The sequence below is a fragment of the Ursus americanus genome, chromosome 22 (assembly GCF_024610735.1).
Source record: "Ursus americanus isolate L20-20 chromosome 22, mUrsAme1.1.p, whole genome shotgun sequence".
Classification (NCBI taxonomy): Eukaryota; Metazoa; Chordata; class Mammalia; order Carnivora; family Ursidae; genus Ursus; species Ursus americanus.
Genome location: NC_142148.1, coordinates 11091825 through 11116541, shown reverse-complemented (window position 1 = coordinate 11116541; position 24717 = coordinate 11091825). Strand labels below are relative to the sequence as shown.

Below are 24717 nucleotides of genomic sequence, written 5' to 3'. Positions count from 1 at the left end.
TTTTCTACCCATTTGACAGATGAACTAATTATGGCCCAGGCCAAGTTCACCCAGAAGGTCAGCGGCAGGGTGGGGATGAAACCTAGGGTGTTTGGACAGCCAGTGCAGGGCAACCGCCCTGAAGGAGAGGGAAGTAAGACCACGGGCTGAGGAGTAGAGGGCCCATGGGTCAGCAGAATGGGGCCCTGCAGCCTGAAGTGCTGTAAGCTTCCTGGCAGAGGAGTGCCCTCTAAGCCGGGGGCGGGGGGGGGAGGCGAGGTGCTGGGAGAGTGGTCTGGGTAGAGGGAACAGCACGTAGAGGGGAGAGGTGATGGGGGATGTGGTGAGGATCCCGATCCTGCAAGGCCTCGGAGCCAAGCGGGAGGAGCTGAAACTTCATTCCGAAGGCCTACTGTGTGCCAGGCCTGGGCTGGACCCTACAGACACCAAGACAGTCACCTGTTCACCCTCCAGAGGTGGGGGCAGCCTAGAGAGGGGTCGGGGCTGTGAGGGGGCAGGAGGGCAGAGGGGAGTGAGCTCCCACCCTGGCTTTTATAAGACTCCCGAGCTCCAAATGTCAGTTCTGTGACATCTTCACTGTGACCCGGGCCAAGTCACTGTACGTCTCTGCGCCTTGTTTTCCTCCTCTATAAATACCACCTGGAAAGATACTGTCAGAACTCAGTGAGATCATTCTTTCATTCACTCATTCATTCACTCACTATTTTTTGAGCACGTACCATGTGCCAGGCCCTAGACTCAGTGCTGGGGACACAACAGTGCCGAAAACCCTTTCTCCAAGGGAAGAGGTGGTGTGAAGTAGCAAGCAATTAAGAACACGACTCTGGAGCCAGATGGCCTAGGGTAGCTCCTGGCCCACCACGTACCAACTGTGTGACCTTGTGAGTTACTTTGCCTTTCTGAGCCTTATCTGTAAAATGGAGTAATTATAGTACCCACTCATAGGGCTGCTGTGAGGGCATATGAGCTGACACCTGTGATGTGTTTAGCAGAGTCTGGGGCACAGTAGGTACTCAAGAAGTGTTCTGCATGCTTGGGCTCAAATGGGGGAGAGAGACAATAAGCAGTCAGATGGCAGGTGAGTGGACAAGATGGTGTCTGATGTGGGAAGTGACAATACCAGCTCTTAGCACCAAGCAGGTGTATCGTAGGTACTGAAGGGTTTCTCCTTCCTTGTCTCCTTCTGAGCCCAGCTTGGCCTATGATAGGGATCTGAGGCTTGGGAGGCTGTGTGGAAACTGGGAAGCTCTGTACTGATCCAGAAATGCAGGGCTGAGCTTTGGGGCCAGGGAGGGCAGAGACATCCTCACCACCCCTTTGCCCCCCACACTCCCTGCACCCCTTCCTCAGCAATGATCGCAGCCTGGGTGGCTGGGGCGAGCCAGGGCCTGCCTGGTGGGTCCCCAGTAATGACACTCATTACACAGGTGTCTGGCAGCACAGGGGGAGGCGAGGGCCCCAGGGGCTGCGTTCACTTGGCACCCAGCCAGCCCACCCCAGGCCCTTCCTCATCCTTTATGAGTCTGGTGCCCGGGGCGGGCAGGCAGGTCGGGGGAGAGGAGTTGGCATAGGGCCAGCTGGCGCCTGGTGAAAGGAGGGAAAGTTGAGAAGTTTGGGTGCCAAGGGCTGATGTGGAGGACGGGGTAAAGGGTGCTGGGTGGTGGTGGTGGCAGTGTGTGTGCATGTGTGTGTGCATGTGTGTGCATGTGCTCCCAAGTGTGGGTGTGTACAGGGGCACAGTGAATCAGTCTAGGCGTCCCTCTGGCCTGTCCATGTGAAGGTGAGAGGGTCCATGTAGATGAAGCACTGACGGCTCCTGGAGTGGGTCGAAATCTCCAACACCCATTTCACTTGTTCATTTAACTGACACCGATAGGTGGGCGCCAAGCTCACCTGGGTGCTGGGTGACGTCAGACCCAGTGCTGGGCCAGTCCTAGGCTCTGCCATCTAGGGCTCCAAATCTATGGAGAGACAGATGCCAAACCAGGGGGACAAGAAATCCCAATGAAGCCTTTTGTGGAGGGAATAAGGCAGGATGAGGACAGAGAGAGCAACAGGATGGGGGCAGGAAGGGCCCCTCCGAGAAGATAACCTTAGAACTGAGACCTAAAGGATGAGCAGCCATGGCAAGATCTGGAGGAAGAGAGTTCTGAGCGGGAGGAACAGCAAGTGCAAAGGCCCTGAGGCAGCATCAGCCTGGCAAGTTTGCAGAGCATTAGGGGAGCCCTAGGTAGAGGAGTGACTGAAGAGAGGGGGTAGGAGGCAGGGTCAAGTATGGACAGAGCCAGAACTCATGGACCAGGGTCAGGAGTGTGGATCTTATTCTGAGTATGAGAAGTTTGGCACATGGCAGACATACAGATGGGGCACCCCCGGGGTGAATGGGTTGAAGAGAGTAGGGGCCAGGCCCGCCGGGTGTGGGAACTGTCAGCTTTTAGACCCACAGACAGGAACGTGGGCTGCTCAATTTGTGTTTGAACCTTTTCTCCTGGGTTCAAACCCCCTGGCTCCTGCAGCCTGTTATTAAGCTGGCTGCACCCTGGGGCGCCTGCCTTTATCCCCAGACAGAGCCTGGCCCGCCTGCCCTGAGGTCGACCCTGGCCCCCAGAAGGGAGTGGATGGGCAGGACTGGTGAACCCCTGTGCCTGCCCCGGCCCCCACCAGGCGCCTTGGCAGAGCCAGATCTACTTCTGAGAGCTGGAAGGAGTCTGTGGAGCAGGAAAATCTCCAGGCTCCACATAGGGAAATTGAAGCACAGAGAAGGAGAGGGTATGTCCCAGAGCTTCGTGGCGGGGAGCTGGTGGCAGCCCCCAGGACGTCTCTGTCATTGCTCGTACCTTTCTCCACTTCCTCCCCTGTCCACTGGATTCCTCTCAGTGTGACTCTGGCCAGGGGAGCAGTTGGTGTCTGGGCAGGGCCAGAGGGAAGAGCTGGGGCCAATTTGAGAGGCCTCTTAATTGGGCCCTACAGATAGAACTGCCCAACAGTTGAGATAGTGAGTTTCCCATCACTGGAGGCATGCAAGCAGACCCAGATAGCAGTCCTTCATCTGCTTACAGGGTTACAGAGAGGTTTAGATGAATGAGAGACCACTTCCCTTCAAGCTCTGTGATTTCACAGGATCTTGGCCTAATCCTCTGTTGGAGCCTCAGTTTCCCCACTGTAAATTTAATTAATTAATCAATTAATGTGACCTTGATAGAAGAACAGCTTTGATAATGAAACCTCCCTGCTTTCAGTTCTTTCTTGACATCCCAGGCCTCTGGAGACAGCTCCAGCCCTCACCATGGCCCAGACATCCTACAGCCCTGGCCCCTGAAGCCTTTCCCTCCCTCTCTGATAAAGCCACTCTGACTCCCTCACTGTTGTTCAGATCACTGCCCCTTCTCACCGTGTTGATGCTGTGACCATTGGATACCAGGCCAAGTGCTTTTCATAATTTAAATCCCCCATCAGCCCTATGGATAAATACTATAGTGGGGTCCATTTTACAGCTGAGGAAGCTGAGTGTCAGAGAGGTACAGTTTCTCGCCCAGAGCTGCACAGCCTGAAAGCAGAAGAGTCAGGATTTGAACTCAGGCCATCTGGAACTTAACACCACTCTCTTTTCTTCTTTCCTTATGTAACTCATTTTCATCTTCAGAATTTTGCTCAATAATCTCCTTCTCCAGGAAGCCTTCCCTGATTGCCTTCCCAGTCCTTCTCCCATACCCTTCCTGAGTTTCCCCATTGCTGCACACTGATCACACCACCTCATAATTATCTTTCTTTTTTCTTAACAGCTTTATTGAGGTATAACAGAGACAGACATACAATAACTGGCACATATCTTAGTGTGCACTTTGATGTGTTTTGACACACATATGTGCTCATGAAGCCACCAGCACAGCCAAGGTAGTGAACAGATCCGTGGCCTCCACAGGCTTCCTTGTGTCCTTTTGTCATTCATTCCTCCTGCCTCCCACCTCCCTACTCCCATTGCCAGGCAACCGCAGTAGGCTTTCAGTTGCCACAGATCAGTCTGTGTTCTCTAGAATTTTCCTAAGTGGAATCATATAGCATATTTAACCTTTGTTGTGCTTCTTTCCCTCAGCATAATGATTATGAGGTTCACCTGTGTTGTTGCAATTTTTTTGTTTTGTTTTGTTTTGTTATCTGCCCCGCTCCCCATCAGACTGTGAGATCCATAGGGCAAGAGACTTGCTTTTCTCTACGTCCCTAGCTCCCAGCACAGGGCTGGGCACAGAGGAAATGCTAATAAATGTTGACTGCCTAGCTGGCAGGAAGATGGGGATGTGTCCAAGTGGGGAAAGGGCAGTCACAGTTGCATGGCAGCAAGGAGCCCAAGGACTAACAAATCAGTCCCTGGAATGATCTGGAAGCTTCATGGCCCCATCAGATAAGCACATCCGCTCATCCCTGTGGCTGTCTCTGTGGAACAAAGATGTGGATTGCACAAGGGTTGGGCTTGGGCTGAGGAGGCACTTACTGGCCCCTTTATCTGGCGTGGGCATCCGACTCGTTGTTCTAGAACTGCACAGCCCACACCTCCCAGCAGGCCACACGTCCTGGGCTCCGGCAGCAGCAGTGGGCGGGCAGGTAGGTGGCGGGAAGGGGAAGTGGCCAGCCAGTCCTCCCCAAACCAGTCGGACTCCTTCGCAGAGGTTTCTGGAGGTGCTCTGGGAGCTGAGTAAGGGAGAGCAGGAGGCCGCGGTAAAAGAGGGAGGAGGAGGAGGAGGGAGGAATCATTTAATTAGTGAATATTACAGGGAATTTCCAGTTCATGCCCCATCAGGCTGGGCAGGGACGCTGTGGGATTACTCAGGCGGTTTCCAGGTACCAGCCTCCGCCACAAAGGCTCAGCGAGGCCCAGGGGCCTCTAGGTCTCATCTCCACCGTTGGCTGGAAACTGAGCTAGCCGGGGTGAGAAAGTGGCGGGCTGGACAGAGCTACATCGTGGGGCAGAGCCTGCAGCAGACGCCAAGGGTGTGCATGCGTTTCCTTCGTCGGTCCTGCCCAAGATGATCTCATTGCCCATTCCGAGACTGAAAAGCTGAGGCTGGGGGCTGTGGAGTTGGCTGAGGTCACACAGGGGTCACCGGGGAACAGGGAAAGCTTGAGAACCAGAGGTCATTTTGGAATGACTCCTTCAACAACATTCTTTTGACGAATGCTTACTGAACACCTACTGTGTGCCAGGAACTGTGCTCAGCTCTGGGAATTAAAAAAAGAGGCCTGGGCACATATACTGTGTGTTGCATCTTACCTCCAGATGGGACAATTTTTGAGGGCAGAGACTGTTTTGTGGAATTTTGTTTTCTTGTTTGTGAAAACAAGGAGTTTTGACCAGGCTAGTATTTCTCAAATGGGGTTCTGAAGGACACAGATTCTCTGAGACATTAATAGGAGTGATGTGGGGACAGGATTCCATGGTCCAGTGAGTCTGGGAATTACTGAGTTTAACAATGTTAATGTTAGCTGTAGGACTTATCAGAGTCTTTAATGTCTTAAGCTTAGTGAACATCTAGGTAGATAGGTGTTCTGAGTCACCCTTTGAGATCTCTAAGAGAATTTGTTCTCTGTGTTTCTGTCTTTTCTGTCCACTGTTTTCCTGTCTCTATGAATCCTGGTTTGGATGCTACCTCCCCCAAGGAGACTTCTGAATCCCAAATGGACCTTAGTCAGTTCCTGTGGGGGCACCTGCCTAGAGCTCCCTTTGACCTCTTAAGATTTACTACCTTGAGTTGTAACTATCTGTTCCCATGGCTAGACTGTGAGCTTCTCTTGGGAGGGACCAGCTGTGATTCATCTCTTGGTTCTGGTATAGGAAACAGAATGAGTGGATGGGGGACTTAATGGGTGGAAGGGTGGGTGATGATTTGATGGATGGGTAGATGGTCAAATGGATGGTTTGATGGCTGGGTCGATGGGTGGATAGATGAGGGAAATGTTTATGGGTGGACAAAATGGACAAAGAGACAGATAAATGGAAGGTAGATGAATCAATGAATGAAATGATAAACAATTGAAGTAATGGATGGATAGATGGATGGAGGGATGGAGGGAGAGATGGATGAATGAAGAAATCAGTGGATAAATGGATAGATGGATGATGGATGGATGGATGGTTGAATAAATAAATGGATGATGGATGATGCGTTATGACATGGCTGGTGTGGATGATTTCATGGTTGAATACTGTGTTATTGATGGTGAATGAATAGATAAACGTATAATTAAATGAGTAAATTAATTAATAAATGACATGATGGATAAGTTAATAGATGGCTAGGTGAGTAAACACATAAAGGGGTAAATGAATAGATGGATTGGTGATTCCATGAGTGAATGGATGGGTGGATTGATGGATGGGTGGATGGAGGATTAGTGAGTGGTTGGATGGATAGATGATAGGTGGGTGGATGAGGGAGTGGATGGATGGATGGGTGAGTGGGTGGATGAGGGAGTGGATGGAGGGATGGATTGTATGGATGCATGGGTAGATGAGTGAGTGGGTGGGTGGATGGATGTGTGCATGGATGAGTGAGTGGATGGAAGAAGGGATGAATGGATGGATGGGAGAGTGGATGCATGCATGAGTGAATGCGTGCAATGTCATAAGGTCTGAACTGAGGTCAGAATGGCAGAAAGATCCTGTATCTCTCCCTGATGCCGCAGTTTATCAAGGTTTTGGAGTTTGAAAGTTTAATGAAAGCAATAAACTCTATATCCAGAAAATTGTACATAGACCCAAAATGTTGTCAGAAATTTGAAGAGGACAGTGGTCATCAAGCCTTATAGCCACCTCTAGACCCTAGGTGAGGAGTCTCAGTGCAGTGCAATTTGTTTCTTTCTATTCCATGAACCCTGACCTGGGGGAGGAACCCGGACCCAGAGGGATGACGATAGCTGTGATGGGGACAGCAGGTGTCCCAGCGGAGGGGCCACTTGTGCATTCATTTGCTCATTGCACAGCACTTCTGGGACTTTCCTGGGAAAAGTCCTGCGAGTCTGCCTTTCATAGTGGCAAGTGCTTGGAGCTTGAAGTCAGACAGATTCCGTTTGTAATTTCATCTCGAAGAGTTACTGACTTCACATCTCTGGGCCTCCTCTTCATGTATAAAACAGGGACAGCAATAATCCCCTCCCTATTGGGCTGTAAAATGTGCATAAGTATATAAAGCACACAGCTCAGTGTTCAGCGCATAGTAACTGTTCACAAAGTGCTGGTGAGCCCGCGGTATCTGAGGCACCATCCTGTCCCTTCAAGTGCTGGCAGTCTGGTAGGAAAGATGGACACGTGAACAGGGTATACGCTCCACACAGTGCCCGGGCTGCAGAGGGGAGTCCTGAGACATCATGTTGAGGGTCCATTGGCTCTCAGCATCCATTTGCATGGGCATGGCCTTCTGGCTGGAGGCTGCAGAGGCTGGAAGGCTGTGGGCCTCATTTTGCAGCCTGCTTTGCAGCTTGATTCTGTGTGCTCCTTGGGTCCTACTCGCCAGATGCTCTCCCATGAGATTCAGGAATCTGGTGAAATTCAGGCCATCTTGGTTTCACCTTGGCTCTCTCTCTGCTGGCAAACGTGGTCATGGGCGGCATTTTCTTGCAGCAACATACCCTGCTGGTTACCAGTTTGGGGGAGTCTAGAAGTGTTGTTGGTGGCTTCCTGGTCTCCGGATCGCTGTTCAGTGGTGTATTCTCAAAACCAGCAGTTCCCATGGTTGCCTCCTGATTCCCCGCCATCCTGATGGGCTGAGGTGGCGGCTCCCTGCAGGGCCAGCTCTGCTGTATCATTCTGGAGCCCCTCCAGCCCTTCTGGTGGCTTTGTGAGCACCCAACTCCCTGGGTTCCATCCTTTTTTTTTTTTTTTTTTAAAGATTTATTTACCTATTTTAGATCAAGAGAGAACAAGTGTGAGTAGGGGGAGGGGCAGAGGGAGAGAGACTCTTAAGCTGACTCCCTGCTGAGCACAGAGCCTGATGCAGTATTCGATCTCCTCACCCGAGATTGTGACCTGAGCTGAAACCAAGAGTTGAACGCTTAACCAACTGAGCCACGTAGGCGTCCCTGGACTCCATACCTAGAGGAGTTTCTGGTTCCTGCAGCTGGAGTCTGGTTCACACATGGGGAGGAGGGGATTGTCAGACCCCAGGGGAAACCTAAACCAGACTAAGGAGATCAGGGAAAGTTTATGAAGCCCATGACACCTAAGCCAAATCCTGAAGGGCATTTGTGGAATAGGCAGACAAGAGATGGGGGTTAGGGGAGGGAAGAACACTCCAGGCAGAAGGACAACCCGTGCAAAGCCTGAGAGAGTATTCAGCATGTTGGAGACAGTTCAGGCTGGTTGGAATGGTAGCACACAGGGGAGAGTTTGCTAGACAAGTTGGGGTTTGAAGGCTGACCACAGTGTTTGGGCCTCCTTTTTTGGGGGGGAGCTTCCTTCTGAAGGTGATGGGAGCTACATCTGATAGCTACAGGAAACAGTAAATGTACCACTGTAGAAAGCTGAGTTGGGGAATGAGAGAGTGACAACATAGAGTGACCAGAGAGGAGGCAGGTGTCGTCTCCCGGGAGGAGGTGAGAGGCAGACAGATTTGAAGGACATTGAGGCTGAGACTCCCTGGTCTTGGGGACTATTTGGGTTGAGAGTGTGGTGGGGGAGGCATTTTGGATGATGCCTGGGCTTCTGGCTTTGGCCATTGGGCAGATGGGGGGGCCTCCTATGAGAAGGTTGACAGAAGCAGGAGAGCAGTTGGGGGATGCTGCTGAGTTCATGTTGGGTGCATTGATTAGGAAGTCTCCTGGGGGCCTTCCAGGAACAGGCGTCTGGGAAGCATGCGGACCTGTGGTCAGAGAAGTGAGATGCCAAGCCTGAGACAAACAGATTGGACGTGGACAGGGGCCCATGACTTTCGGGAAAATGAGATTCCCAGGGAATGAATGAAATATTCATTCAACAAACACTGGGGGATCCTGAGACAAACCCTTTTTGTTCATTTCTGAATATCCAGCACCTGGCCTGGGGACCGGATCCTGGTCAGATAAACCAGGAGGAAGCACAAGGGCCGAGCCACGGGCACGGGCTGAGTTCTAGCAGGAAGAGATGGGGTGAGGCTCTTATGGTCAAGTGTGCGAGGCCTGGGTTTGAGTGCAACTCCTCTGCATGCTTGTTGGAGGGCCCTGGGCCAGACATTTTTCCCTCCCTGAGCCTCAGTTTCCTTGTCTGGAAATTGGTCACTGAGGGATGTGGTGAAGATTGTGGGATGTGGTAAAGATTCAGGGATGCCTGTGGAAGCATGTAGCTTGGAGCACAAGGGGTGGAGCAGGGCCACGAGCAGGCTGCTGAAGGCAGGGCTTTGGGGGCTGATCCAGAGCACAGAAGGAGTCACCTCCTTCCTGGTGTTGCAGGGACATGGGGGACGGGAGAGAGAAATTAGGATCTGCCTGGCAAGCACATCCACAGCTGTGTCCCATGTGGGAAAGGAGACCTCAGTCCCGCCCAGCTCCCCTTCCCCCCACAGCCAGCTGGAGTGGGAGGGCGGGAGAGGGAGGCTCATCCCCGTGGCGTGGAGGAGGGGACCAGATGACAGGAACCTTCTCCGAAGTCCCCCCGAGCAGCTGGCGCCAGGTCCTGGCCGCAGTCCGACCCTCAGACCCTGACTCAGGATTGGGCTGTGATCGGGTGCTTCTCTGGCCGCTCCCTGAGGCCGGGCCCAGGGAACTGAACCTGGCCCTCGGGTGGGCTTCGTCTGGCCCACACAGAATTTTTTAATGAATGGAGCCAACATTAAAAACTCTGTAGATGTTTTGTAAGAACATGTTTCTAGGTCCCCTTGGAAAATCAGAGGATCTGAAGATCTGATTGCATGGGGTACTCATTACTGGGGGGCCAAACTCAGCATAGGCAGGGCATGTGCCCCAGTCCCCACCACTCCCTCTTGTCTCTCCAACACTAAGGTCAAGGAATAGTAATTATTTATTGTCGGACCCTGGCCTGCTTTATTTATTTAAAATCCCTGCCTGGCCCCCAGTAGCATTATGTCTTTAACCCCAGAGCCAGTCTCTTGTTCCTCCACACCACCAGGGCCTTGGCCCTTGTTCCAGCCCTGAGCCCCCTAATCTGTGCCTCACGTGATGCCTCGGGGCCACTGTTCTCTTCTCCCCTTTGCCCCACAAGGCCCAGCACCACGCCCTGGGGGTGGGGGATGGGCTGAGACTTGGCTGGGGCCAGCTGGACCTGTGGGAGGCAGACCCACATCTGCTCTGAGATGTGTCAGCTGGGCCTGGTCACACTCTCTGTAGCTCATCCCTGAGGCATGTGGGACCAGGCGCTGTGCTTTCGACCCAGCCAGGGTGGTGGCGGGGCCAAGCCTGGGGATGTGGTGTATGTCAAGGCTGCACACAGCAGGCCTCATATTTCAGCTGCAAATGCATGGCCGAAAAAAGGAAAGGAGGAGGAGAGAGAGACAGAGCTGCTTTAGCAGAAAGTACCCAACACAGAGGTGGAAAGACCTGAATTCACACCTTTAGCTGCTGTGTGACTTTGGGCAAGTTACTTTACCTCTCTGAGCCTCCAGATTAAGTGAGAGCCAAGGAGAGGCCCAGTAGTGGCTGATGGGGGGCCTAAATGCCGGAGAGGCAGCCTAGAATGGAGGGGAAAAAAATCATAGACTTTGGGGCCATATTGACCTGCCACTTGTGAGTTGGTTGACCTTGGGCAAGTCACTTTTCCATCTGGATCCTGAAGTAAACGTCGTAAGTTCTGATCCAGCTAAACCCTCACCAATCTATTCTGAGGGAAAAAAGAACTCATTCATTCAAGCAATGTTTATTGAGCACTTCCTAATGTCAGGCACTGGGACATAGCAAGACATGAGACAGTCAAAGGTCTCTGTCCCCATGGAGTTCTCACTTCTTTGGGGTTAGCAAACAATAAACAAGATAAATAAGTTGTATATTATAGTTGAAATAATCAGTGCTATAAAAAAAAAAAAAGCCAGGAAAGGAGATGGGGCATGCTGGGGATTTAAATAAGTGGGTCAGGGACAGCCTCACTAAGCAGGTGACATCTGGGCAACAATCCGTAGGAGGTGAGGGAGGGTGCCATCAGGGGAAGAGTTTTCCAGGCAGTGGGAAATGCCAGTACAAAGGCCCTGAGGTGCGGTACAGCAGGGAGGAGGCAGGTATGTTTGGAGCACAGGGAGGGAGGGAGAGTGGGAGCAGGTGAGGGCAGGGAAGGGATGGGGGGGCAGAACACTTGGGCCTTGTGGGTCGTTGTAAGGACTTTGGATTATTCTCCGCATGAGGTGGGAGCCATGGAGGGTTCTGAGCAGAGGAGGGACATGCCTGACTTGTGTTTTCACAGGCTCCTCCTGGCTGCCAGTGGAGAATGGACGGTAGAGGCCAGGGCAGATGCAGGAAAAGTAGAGGGAAGTGACTATAGTAGTCAGCCCTCCGTTTAGTGATCATATTCCTTCCCTGCTCTAGAGCCTTCATGGCTCCCCATTGCCCCTGCACAAAGCCCAAGCTCCTTAACTTGACATTCAAGGCCCCTATCACTTGACCCTGGCCTCATTGCTCCCTAGCCCCAGTCCCTCAATCTTTCCACCCCAGCCCAACTAGATATTCTGCCTCCACTGCTCCAGGAGCGAGCTCTCCTTTCCCATGATGTTCACGCTACCAGGAATGCCCTTCTTGTTCCTAGGTCATGTACAGCTCAGTCTCATTAGGAAAATGGGAGGGAGAGAGGAAGTTCTATTCCCAAGGAGGGGCAAGGGAGGGCCAGGTCTCACCTCCCTCCTCCTCAAACACACTCCAGGCCCTCTGCCAGCTAAGGGCAGGTGCAGGAGGTGAGAACAGGGCTGTAGCCCACACATCTGCCGCGTGACTTTGAGCAAGTCTCTGGGCCTTGGTGTTTCTGCCCTGTAAAATGGGGAGGGTAATGAGCCTTCTCACAGGTGGTTCAAACGACGGTGCCTGTGCGTTCGGGGGCTGTTGTGACGGGAGTCATGGCACCCTGGAGAAGATGTGACCTCACATCTTTAACCAGCCACGCAGGCTCACACAGGATGGCCCTGAGCTGATGCCAGGGTTATCTTGGGGGAGGGATGCCCTTGGCAGCCCCAGGGAATCTCCAGCCTGGTTGTTCACGAGTTACTTACACACTCACTGTATGTCCAGCTCTGTGCCTGGGTGGGGACAGAGGCCGGAAGGCTTGGGTTCAAATCCCCACTCTACTGCTTAGTAGCTGTGCTATCCGGGCAAGTCGACCCCTCGGTTTGCTCTTCTGCAAAAGGGGAGAATAGAGTATTTACCTCCTAGGGTGATAAGAGAAGCCAGGGAGGTGACATAAACAGCACACGGAGTTAGCGCCCCATCAGTGCTGGCCGGAACTATTACGGTTATTATTACTGCTCTTTACCAGCTGTGTGGCCTCAGGCCTGTCGCTTACCTCAGTGTGCCTCAGTTTCCCCCTCTGTGAGGTGGAGTAATAACAACGCTGCCCTCGTGGTGTTTTCTTGGAGATTGAGTCTCATATGTGTCAACGGTGCAGGGAATGCACTCGATGACTTTTTAAAAGATTTCAAATGTAGAATTCATTTAATTCAACACCCTAAGTCACCACGGCTCTGTGAATAGTCCCTCTGAAATCTTTCTGTTGTCCCTCTCTAGTTAAACAAATGCCCATTTGATTTCATCAAACTTAACAAAATAAACGAAATGAGCAAGAAAGTTTCAGCCCCCGGACATTCACTACAACCCAGCAGGGTGAGGAGGGGTGCACGTGCTTTCAATGAAAAGCTGAGAAAGTGACTGTGACCCTGTGGGGTGAACGTGGGCAAGCCCCCTATCCCTTGCGAGCCCTCCACCTCTTCCCTGCGATGGCTATGACACCTTCCTGCCTGCTCTGTCCAGCTCATAGGATTAGGGTTGGGCTCAAACCCATCCCACCTATCATTCATTAAGTGCCTCCCTATGCAAAGTAATGTTTGACACCTCCCTCTCCCTGTCCGGCCCTCCCTCCCAGGAGGGAAGGTTGGGTGCTGTCCATTTTTTCCAGAGAGGACAGTGAGGCTGAGAGGAGGGGGGAAGCTGGGGATGTGGGCTGAGGGAGGGAAGGAAGTGGGGGGGCTGGGGCAGGCTGTGCTGACGCAGCTGTGATGTCAGGGACTGGCCGCAGGAGGTGGCCAGCCCAGTGCTAATGGCATGCTCTCTGCCGGCCTGGCCCCGTGCCTCCCCGGGGAAGGGCCCGCCGCCCCCCTTAACCCCTTCCCGGCCTCTTTTTCCCAGACAGCCGTCCCCCGGGCCTGGCCTTGCCCACAAGATTCCCAGATTTCACAACTGGGGCTGGCGCTGAATCATGTACAGTAAGTCCGCAGAGAGAAACTCCTGGCTGCCTGGCGTCCCTGGGACAGGACAACCGCCAAGGCTGCCCTCCCTCCCTGCGGGCAGGGTGAGCGGCTGCCAGGGAGCCGGGGTTATCTCTCCAGGCCCCTGCCCAGCTGGGGGGCGTCAGACAGGACACACTACGTCTCTGGGCTATGCCAGGAATCGTGGGGTGGGGAGGGCTAGGGAGTTGTGGTGGTCGTGGTGGCCCAGAAGGAGTCCTTTCACCTTTCGAAGCTACATTCTGGAGAATGGGGGTGGTCCTAGGACTGGCCTTGTGGGGTCACTACGAGGGCTGGGTGAGGTCTGTGTACGGTGCTTGTACGGTTAGCGCCTGATCAATATCAGGACCTTTGTGATGACGCTCCTGGTGACACTCGAAGACCCTGGAGGCATTAGCCCTCAGGTGACATCTCCCCTGGAACTTCCACCACTCCTCTCATGATACGAATTATTCTTATCTTTTATTTTTATTTTTTACTTTTTAAAAAAATGATTGTATTTATTTATTGGAGAGAGAGATAACGAGAGAGTGCAGGAGCAGGGAGAAGAGGGAGAAGCAGGCTCCCCACTGAGCAGGGAGCCCGACGCAGGGCTCCATCCCAGGACCCTTGGATCATGACCCGAGCTGAAGACAGACACTTACTGGACTGAGCCACCCAAGCACCCCATTCTTATCTTTTAAAAACTTCTTCATAACCTCAACAAATATTTATTGAACACCCGTGTGCTCCAGGCACTCGACCGGGTCCTGGAGATCCAGCAGTGAACAAAACAGAGAAAAACCCCTCTGTTCTCCCAGAGTCTGTATTGTAGTTGAGGGAATCAGGGGAGTCTTTCAGAATGGTCAGGGCTCTGAAGGAAATAAACCAGAGAGTGTGAAGGACAGAGGCTGGGAAGGCCCCTCTGAGGAGGTGACGTTTGACCAGAGACCTGAACAAAGAGAAGAAGCCTGTGTGCAAAGGTCTAGAGGGACAGTATTCCAGATGCAAAGGCTAGGCGACAGGAATCAGGACGTGTTTGGGGATCGGCTAGGCCAGTGTGGCTGGAGAACGGAGAGTGGGGGGGAAGGGTACAAGGGGAGCCTGGTAGGGTGGGCGCAGGCCCTTTGCCCTGGACTAGCTCTCTGAACCCAAGGCTCTTCATAGATATGATGCTTTTGGGGGCCTGACTTGTCCCTGCAGGGGCAGCCGCCGTGCCAGCTTCTAGCAAGGACCTGGCCTCTTCCCATCTGGGGGCCCCAGGCCCAGGATCACCATGGAGGGGCAGGCCCCTGTGCTGAGGCCACAGCTGGGGCTCTGATTCCTTCCCTTATGTGGGGGTGAAGCCCAGAGTGCTTTGGGTCAGGTGGCCACAGGGAAGCCATGAACTTGGGTCAGTCCTGAATGTGAGCCTCCCTGCCTCTTGCTAGCTCAGGGCTTTGGCGTCTGCATCTCAGGGCCTCAGGGTTCCCACCTGTGACATGGGCATGATGCTGCCTCTTGGAGGGATTAAAACGCGGGAGAGGGGGCTCCAGCTTCAATATCTGTCCTCACTCCTTTTCCCCAGCCCAGGGCTGACCCCTGTAAGAGAAGAAACCTCCAGGGGTCACGGAGGAATAGGCTCTATCTTTACAGCTGGACCGAGAGCTAGGACGTGCATGCATGTGTGCGTGTTTGCATGTGTGCATGTGTGTATGTGTATGTGGTGGGGAGATAGATCAAGACCCAGGAGCCACCAAAGAGGGAAGAGAGAAGGGGCGCCTGGGTGGCACAGCGGTTAAGCGTCTGCCTTCGGCTCAGGGCGTGATCCCGGCGTTGTGGGATCGAGCCCCGCATCAGGCTCCTCCGCTATGAGCCTGCTTCTTCCTCTCCCACTCACCCTGCTTGTGTTCCCTCTCTCGCTGGCTATCTCTCTCTCTGTTGAATAAATAAATAAAATCTTTAAAGAAAAAAAAAAAAAGAGGGAAGAGAGAAGGGTGGGCTTCCGGGGCCAGGGGCACTTAGACCCTGATTCGGGGGCCCAAGTGTGGGGAGGGCAACATGAGGCCTAATCAGTATCTCCAAGGGTGTTTAAAAAAAATCATTTATTTATTTCTAGAAAAGTTCCTCACCATTTCCCACCAGGTCATGGGGGCCAGGATGGCTGACAGCATGGGTGGCTGTGGCCTGACAAGTCACTTTTTCTCTCCAAATGAGGCAGCCAGGGGACATGAAATGGGCGGATTGCACAGCATCTGTGCACGTGTGAGAGCTAACACAGTCCCCGTGGGATAGGCCAGGTTCTTACCTCCATTGTACAGATGAAGAAGCTGAGGCCCTGAGAGGGGGTAGCATTGCCCCCGTCTCCCCTCCAGGGGATCGGGGATTGGCAGAGATGTGATTGAACCCCAGCCTGTGTGGCTCGTGGTCTCTCACAACCCCAACCCCCACCCCCTGCCCGGCCCCGCTGGTGCAGGAGGGGGTCAAAGGCAGATGTCTGTGGCATGTCGGGCCCCTACACATCCGGAAGGGAGCCTGGGGTTGAATCAGAACCAGGTGCGACCCCTCTCGTCCTCCCCCAGGCTGGCAGTAATTACCTGCCCAGGTTAATAGCGCCCACTTCCCCTCACCTTTCATCAAGGCTCCGGAATTGCCAGGCAGTAATTAACCCTCAGAGCACCTCTCTGAAGTTGGCACTGGAGGCAGACATGTTATTAAACCCACTTTTTTTTACAGGTGGGTAAACTGAGGCAGAGCTCATTGAGGCCTGGGAGCCTGTTGTACCCTCATTATTCAGCAGCCCAAATCAGTCTCCGCTTTCTTCCCACAGTTAAGCAGAGGGCCTGCCCCCAGGTACCCCTCCTCCTGAGGGCTGAGCTGCAGCTGAGAAGCCTGTAGGTCCTGCACACTCCTTATTCCTGCCCTCTCACCTCTCAGAAGCACAGGAGCACAGGCACGGGGCCAGATGGAAGAAGCTGGGACCTGGCTCTGTTGTGTGACCCTGGGCAAGACGCTGCCTTTCTCTGGGCTCGTGTCCTCCTCAGTAAAGAGGGAGTGATCCTACCCACTCTGTGGTTTTGTCTGAAGCAAAAAGTATGGAGCCTACCTCTGATCCATCTCCTCTTCCTCCCCTTGCTGTGGCCATACTGGCCTCACTGTTCCTTGAACACTCAAGCCACTTCCAACCGCAGGGCCTATGCATGTGCAATGCCACCTGCCTGGAACATCCTTCCTTCAGTCTCCCCACAGCTGGCTCCTGCTCATCTTCCTCAGCTCCAATGTCACCTCCTCCACCTGTTCATAAACAGGTGTCCTCCCCCCAACCCCAACCCCTCACCCTGTTTTATTTTGTTTTTTAATACTGAATGATTATTTATTTTTGGATTTTTTTTTTAAATTTTAATTTTTTTAAACCCTGTTCTATTTTCTTAAAGCATCTATGAAGACAACTCATTATTTACAATTTTTTGTTTGCTTTTCAGCTCTACCAGGGCAGGGACTTTTGTCTGCTTCATTTACCATGTATTCCCAGGGCTCAGCTTACTGTCAGGCACACAGTAGGTGCTTAAGAAGTGAACGCTTTCTCCTTGCTAACTCCAAGGTCAGCCCTAATTGGCTGTGTGACCCTGTGAGCTTCATTCCCCCACTCCCCCTTGTTTTGTTCTTTGTTTTTTGTTTTAGTTTTTTTTTTATTAAAAAAACTTTTTTAAAGATTTTATTTTTAAGTCATCCCTACATCCAACGTGGGGCTCGAACTCATAACCCAGAGATCAAGAGTCACATGCTCTACCGACTGAGCCAGCCAGGTGCCCCCTCCCCACTCCCCACCCTCCCACCCCCCCGTTAACTAAGGATGGACCTGGCATCATTCTGTAGAAGGACTCGGGTAGTTTGACACTCCCAGGACCTCAGCTTCGTGTCTCCCCAGGTCACAGGGCTTGACAGCAAGAAGAAGGGCGAGGGAGAGCAAGGCCTCTCTGCTGCCACTCTGCCCCCTCCCCTGTTTCCTTGGGTTGCTGGGCTCTCTCTGGGCAGATCCCCACGACCAGCCACCCCCCCTTGGCACGTCTGTCAGCACCCTTGGGGGAAAGAATTTGAAAAGGGGAGGAAGAGAGAGGAAAGAAACCAGGGTGCAAGGGATGGTTCCCACACCTGTGTAAATAATTTGTCATCTTAAAACTCATCAAATATGCTCACCTTTCTGCCTGGTTCTTGGGCTTGTTTTCCTTGGCAAGGCCACCACAGGAGTGGAATTTCGGCCGAAGGGAGTCCAATTGTCATCCTCTAAGCATGTTCCCAGGCCAGGGGGCCGGGATTGTTCAGGCTGACACTCCACTTCCGTCCCCAGAAGTACCGGAAGTTTCCTGGGATTTTGGGAACAGCCGCCAGTTCTGGAAGCTGTCCCAGAATTCTGGAATGTTGGAATTTATACGGCCTCCTGCCCATTTTCTGGAGGAGGAACATGAGGCCCAGAGAGGGGACGGGGTTGGCCTGAGGTCACACAGTATGCTGGGATGAGCTAGGGTTTGCCGGGAGAAGGTGGGAAGTTTATGAAGAGGTCATTTTCAGGTAATAGCATCCCAGTGTCCTGCTGGAGAACCTCCTTTCTCCCCATCCCAGTCCCTGGGGTTTGAGTGGGGTGCCCCAGGACCCTGTTTCCAGGAGAGGGCCCATGACCAGGTCTGGCTCCAGCAATTAGCCCAGGGGTGGAGTTGTACCTGAGCTTGCCCTGTGAAACTGGATCCTGGGACTTGGGTTGCTGGGAACCCTTTGTGAAGGAGATGTAGTTTTCCCATTGGATTGAGAGTGAGGGGAGTGAAAGCCAGGGGCATCAGAGCACATTACAGGGAAGAGGCTGCCGGAGAGAAATCCACACAGAGCCGGCTAGGGTTTGAACCCCCGGAGCCAGCCATACCTGAAATTGGACACCCTTGGGCTTTTTAGTTTTATGAGCCACTACATTTCCATTTTCCCCTGAAAACAGTTGGGTTGGTTTTCTGTCACTTGCACACAAAAGGTTCTGACTGACCCAGAGGACGGAAGGGGGTGGTGGGGGGGAGGGAGAAGGGAAGTGATTCCAGGCGGAAAAAATATAGCATGCATGGTGATCGCAGAGCGGGGGTCCCTCAGGAGACAGGGAGGAGACGGAGGAGACACCCCTGAGGTGAGTGTAGGAGTTAGTCAGTGGTCAAGGTGGGGGAAGGGGGTATCCCCCGCAGAGGGAACAACTGGTGCGGAGGCCCACAGGGGTGACTCGGCAGTGAGGGCTAACCGTGTGCCAGCTCTGTGCTGGGTGCCAAGGGACACAGAGACAAAAGAGACAAAAGTGAATCCAGCTACTCCCTCCCTGGCCCCGCTAAATGTGGGCCCCTGTGATTTTGGAGCTGAGCCTTCACTCGTCCCTGCTTTCACGTCTGCCATGCTCTGCTGACACGCTGCCTCCGACACTCAAGCGTTCTCCTCACTGGCCAGGGGCACGTCAGTCCCCATGTCACTGTTGCAGAGGGCGCCTGGACAGAGCGACGGACCACATTCCCACCAGCAGTGTAGGAAAAGTTCAGTTGCTTCCTATCTTCACCAGCACTTGGTATTGTCAGTTTTTTTTTATTTTAATTTTAGCCATTTTAGTAAGCGTATACTGGTATGTCATTGTAGTAGTAACTTGAATTTCCCTAATCATGAATGAGGTTGAGCATCTTTTTTTTTTTCTAAGATTTTATCTGACAGAGAGAGCGAGCGAGCAAGAGAGCACAAGCAGCGGGGAGGGCAGAGGGCGAGGGAGAAGCAGGCTCCCTGCTGAGCAGGGAGCCCGACGTGGGACTAAATTCCAGGACCCCGGGATCATGACCTGAGCTGAAGGTGGACGCTTAACCGACTGAGCCACCCAGGAGCCCTGACGTTGAGCATCTTTCATGTGCTTATTTGTCGTCTGTTTATTTTCTTTGGTGTCATGTCTGTTCAAACTTTTTGTCCATTTAAAAAATTGGATGGTTTTCTTATTCATGGATTTGGAGAGTTCTTTATACAGTCTAGATGCAAGTCTGTCACAGATGTGATTTGCAAATATTTCCTCTCAGTCTGTGGGCTTGTCTTTTTGTTCTCTTAACAGGGAATAACATTGTCTTGTTTTCATTGTGATTATTTTTTTGGTTATCTTAGATTTGTGGCAAGTGTTCTTTTTGTTTTCAGATCTAAGGATAATAGAAAGTGTTTCCCTTTAAAATAAAAGTAAGTCAGTGTGAAGAAAAGTATTAAGTAATGGCAGAATTGGAAGGCAGACTGCACAAAAATCATGACGGCAGGGGCACCTGGGTGGCGCAGTTGGTCGAGCTTCGACTCTTGGTTTCAGCTCAGGTCATGATCTCAGGGTTGTGAGATCAAGCCCTGTGTCTGGCTCCACGATCAGCATGGAGTCTGCTTGTGATCCTCTTTCCCTCTCCCTCTGCCCCTCCCACTTGTGCTCGCTCTCTCTCTCTCTCCCTAAAATAGATAAATGAATCTTTTTAAAAAAAATCATGAGGGCAGTTACTTGAATAAGCAAAGTGTGAGCGGCTCTAATTCATTCCACCGGCAAATACCGACTGAGCACCCACCGCGTCCAGGCGGTGTCTTGCTTAGGTGCTGGGATACAGTGACGAGCAAGACGAATCTTCGCTGCCCTTCGGTGAGGATTTCTGTCCAGTGGGTTCCTCTTTATCCTTCAAAAGCCAACCTGAATAACCCTTCCTTTGGCCCTTGCCTTACCACGTTGCATTGAAATTTTCTATTATTTGTGAGCGTCTTCCTGGCAAGGAATGTATCTGGTAGCTTCTCATTGGGTTGCACAGACCCTGGTGCATAGATCCGTGATAAATAGTGCCTCGTCAAGTAGACCCTAGTGTGAGATGCTGAAGGTGAGTTTGCTGATTGGATTGGTTGAAATCAGCCAGGTCTGCACTGGTGAAGTAGCCCAAAGCCTCTCCCTGCTGCGTTCTGGGCTGGCGCCATGCACTCCAGGCAGAGTTGAGCCCATCAGCTCATGTGTCAGGCTAATAGCGCTCTGGCTCTTTCAGAGTGGGACCACAGGTCCTTCCTCTGGCCCCCATCTGGCCCCTGTGCACAGCCCAGTGCTGGGTGCTGCCCACTGGGTCCCCCAGGCTTCTGTTCTGCCAGCTTCCCAGCCTGGGGGGCTGGTCCACCATCCTCGGAGCTGGCCTATTGTTCCCAGGACCTCCCGAGCTGTGGACCATGGAAGGGCCTGGAGATAGCAATGTGGGGTGCAGGGACCCTGCATGGAATCCCATCATCTTAGCATGAGAGTCATTTTAGCTCCCTTTCTGTCCCCCTGGTTCTGCCACGGGAAGGAAAGGGTCCACATGTGGCCTGTGTGTCTTTCCCACCTTTCTTCCACCTGTTCTTTCTTTTTAAGAAACAGAGAGCAGAACCATCGCCAAGCCTCAGTAGCAATGGTGGCTGCCTTTGTCTCACTTCTTTGTATAATCTGCTAAATGTCTTTGATTTCCAAGTGCCTTGGGTTGGGTTCCCCTAGAAGCAGATCCCCAAGAGAATACATTGAAGGCAAATAGTTTATTTGGGAAGTGACCCCTGGAAACACTGGTGGGGAAGTAGGGGCGTGAGGGAGGAGGGTGGCCAATGCCGAGTGTAATCGAGCAAGCAACCGCCATGGGCACCCAGGGCTCACTCCGCTATGGACCTCTGGTGGAGACTGCACCTCTGAGCTATCCCACCTGGGGGCAGGGGAAAGGGTGGTGACAGAGCTGGGGAATGTAGACATACTCTCCTGCCAGTCCATGCCAGCCTCCCTGGAGTGCTCATTCCCAGCACCTCCAGCCTGTCGCAGGTGGGCAGAGCCCGCAGGTGAAGGGCAGGTGCTGGCTGCTGGAATTCGGTCTGTGGGCGGGGAGATGGGCGGAGCCCCGGCAGCAAATACCTCACCCTTAAGACCGGTTGAGAGGCAAAAATGTTTCCTTTAAAACTAGGTTTAAATAAAAATTGTAAAAGCAAATTGACTTAAAGAAAAGGAGTCTGTAAGTGGTGTGCAGGGGAAACGCTGAATTTGACAGACACTGTTTTTGAGGGCATTTAAAAAGCGGACCCGTCTCGTCTCCTTCGGGACCCACCAACATGGGTGTGTCCGGGGTGGTGAAGAGACCCTGGCAACTCCTCCCAGCTTGCCTGCCTCGCACCCACCCTGACGTTGCCCTGTGCCCCTGGGAGTGTTGGAAATGGGCCAGGAAGCACAAAGCCCTTTGTGGGTCAGGGTCTGTCATCTGTAGGCCTGTCTGTTCAAAGGGTATGTTCTAAAGTCCCAGGAAGGAGTAAATTTGCTAAAATGGGCAAGAGAGTTCTGGAAAAGAAAACCTAAGAGGAGGACTTGTTGGTGCAGACTATACGACAAAGGCATATGATGTCATGGGCATAGCCATGAGTAAATACATCGAGAGTCCAAAAATCGACCCAGGTGTCACCTGTGATGCCTAATGGATGGGAAAGGCTTTGGAAAGAGGAAGACATTAATTAGCATGGATCTTCGGATTATGTCTGGGCTGGAGCATTGGCTTTCTAATAGGGTGCCCATCATTGGCCCTCCCCTCTGATCCACCTGCAGGGGCACTGGGGAGACTCACCCTCGGGACCCCACACACCCCATGTCTACCCTGGAAATGTCAGAAGCCCCAATTCAAGAAGAGTTAGGTAACAGGTGGCCCCGAGGAGGATGTCCTTACCTTTGCAGTTCTCTTTGATTCTTCTGAGTAGCTGCGGAGAGAGCCTCATGTGGGTGCTGGTGGGCCTTCACATCTCCTCAGAGCTCGCTCCCCTGCCTTTGCAAAGCAGAGCAGACCTCGACTCAGAGCCCTCGGCAGGCCACAGGATCCAGCTAGAATTTAATCATGCTGTTTTGTGATCTTTGCTTTTAAGGTTACTTTCCGTCTGTAGAAGTGAATACTTGTTTTCCCTTTCTGGTTGTAATACAGATCATTTAAAAATCATTTTACTGGGGCACCTGGTGGCTCAGTTGGTTAAGCGTCTGCCTTTGCTCAGGTCATGATCCTGGAGTCCCAGGATCGGCCCCGCATCGGGCTCCCTGCTCAGCAGAGAGTCTGCTTCTCCCTCTGCCCCTCACCTGCTCTTGCTCTCTCTCTCAAATAAATAAAGTCCATAAAAAAATAAATAAATACAAATAAAAATCATTTTACTGACACACGCTATAAGAAGGTTGAAGCAGCCAGAGCAGATGAATCCGTGGAGACAGAAAGCAGCCTGGGGTGGGGGGGGCCGGAGAGCGGGGCAGCTGCATGACGGGTGTGGGGTCCCCTTTTGGGGTGATGAAATGTTTTGCAGCTAGTCAGAGGTGGTGGTTGCACCACATCGTGAACGTACCAAATGCCTCTGAATTGCTCACTTTGAAATGGTTGATTTGATGTTACGTGGATTTTACCTCAGTAAATTGTTTTTAAAAAGCCAACCAAGCCAAAAAAAAGAAAAAAATCAAGTTTACTTAATAAAAAGTACTCATGTCTTTAAAGATGCCTTTTCAGTGAGGTGTGGGAGTCCCGGGCTAAGAGGATCGGTCTCACCTCCTGGCCTGGGTTTGTGCCATGCCCAGGCCTGGAATGCCCTCTCTGCTCACTGACAGAATCCTGCCCATCCCTGGGAACTCAGGCCAAACCTCACCTTTGCAGGAAGCCGTCCTGATTCCATAGGCCCAGCGGGTGACCAGAGCAGTCAGGTGGGCCCAGCCCTGCAGCCCTTCGGACCCAGTGCGATACCCAAACCAGCTGCTTCCCGGCAGGGCAGAGTCTCCTAACTTTGGGCACATTGTGTAACTTCTCCAAGAGGGTCTCAGCTTCCTTGTCTTTAAAATGGGCATTCATGACTGTTTTTATTTCACGAGATTGAGTAACTACATAGAAAGTCTGTGGACAGGGCCTGGTGCCGAGTCGGTCAAGCGCTGATTACCATAATTGTATTTCTTTGCCTCCTGTTTCCTGAACCTTAAGCAAGGGCTCAACCTTCAGGATCTCTGAATCCATAGTTCACACATGGGGCTCACAAACAGTAGGTTCCCCAGAATGGCTTGTTAACTGATGCCCAAAGGAATCCCTAAAATCCCACCTGTTCTCTCCACCTGCACTGCCCTTCCCCTGGTCCAGCCCCCTTTACTGCTCGGCTGGACTACTGCAGTCACTCCTCCCTAGTCTCCTGGCTTCTGTCCTGTACCCCCCACCCCCACTCCATTCTCCATACACAGCCAGATGGATCTCATTAGAACCTAAGTCAGATCCTGTCCTTCCCCGGCTCAGAACATTGCCAGGGCCCCTGCCTCATTCAGAGTAAAAACCAAAGTTCTCCCCATGGCCCAGAAGGCCCTGCCTTGTCTGCCCATTCCCTGTAACTCCCCCACCCCTCATCAACCCCTAGTCTCCCTCGTCTTGGCTCCAACCATGATAGTCTCCTTGCTGTTGCTCTAAAACTCCAGGCCTCCACCTCCAGGCCTTTGTACCTGCTCTTCCCTTTGCTGAGGACACTATTCCCCAAATGTCACCTGCTGCTCACTTCCTCACCTCCTTCAGGCCTTGGTTCAAATACCCCCTGTTCAGGGAGGCTTTCCCTGGTTGCCCAGATCTTGCTGGACTCCAGAGCTCTCTTCCTCCCTGAGGAAAAGACCACAGCTAGGTTTCTGGGCCCCACCCCCAGTCTCAGGCAGAGGAGAGGCTCCCAGGCCTCTTTCTGGACTTGGGGCCTGGGGTCAGCTGTGGAGGCAGGCAGCAGCCAGGTTCTATCCTGTGCCGAGGCCTCTGCTTACTTGCCACGGGAGGTGGCCCTGACCTGCTCACACGGGCTTCCAGGGTGCCGATGGGAAAGCCCCACGTCCTCCTCCACTTACCTGACTTGGGCTGACTCAGACCCTCACCCTTGGCCAGAGGGAGCCGCAGCCGCCCCGCCCGGCCCCTTGATGGGAAACAGCGCTGCTAGGGCCTGGCTGGGCCAAACACTGACTCACCTCACCCCGCCCAGCCTCTGCCTCTGGAAGTCACACCTCCCTCTGGCCAGAGACGCTCCAGCCCTTTGCTCCCAGGGAGCTTTCCCACTCTGCACCTTTGCCCAAGCTGTGCCTTGGCCAGCAGTGGCCTTCTGCTGGGAGCCCTTCTGTTCCTTTCCAGCCCAGCCTGAGGGCTGTCTCCTGCCGGGAAACGTTAGAGATTGCTCTGGCCTGAAGGGTAAAGGGGGTAGTGGGAGAGCTAATACTAATATACTAATAATACTGTTACCCTACTAATAATAGCTATTATGCACCAATAATAGTAGAGTTGCCATGTGTACTGTAGGTCAGGCACTGTTCTACACACTTTGTTGTATTAAC

At 52.7% G+C, this 24717-nt stretch overlaps 1 long non-coding RNA gene across 2 annotated transcripts; it reads right to left on the bottom strand.

The window, feature by feature from the left end:
- Positions 1-3793: 3793 nt before the first annotated feature.
- LOC148108017 (uncharacterized) lies at positions 3794-24349 on the bottom strand. 2 transcript variants are annotated; one of them, XR_015720888.1, is made up of 4 exons: positions 24241-24349; positions 22079-22230; positions 12168-12292; positions 3794-7890 (listed from the first exon to the last, which is right to left on the bottom strand). It is a non-coding gene; the product is annotated as an uncharacterized LOC148108017 (long non-coding RNA). The 2 variants fall into 2 exon arrangements; XR_015720889.1 differs by lacking the exon at positions 12168-12292.
- Between the last annotated feature and the right edge of the window lie 368 nt (positions 24350-24717).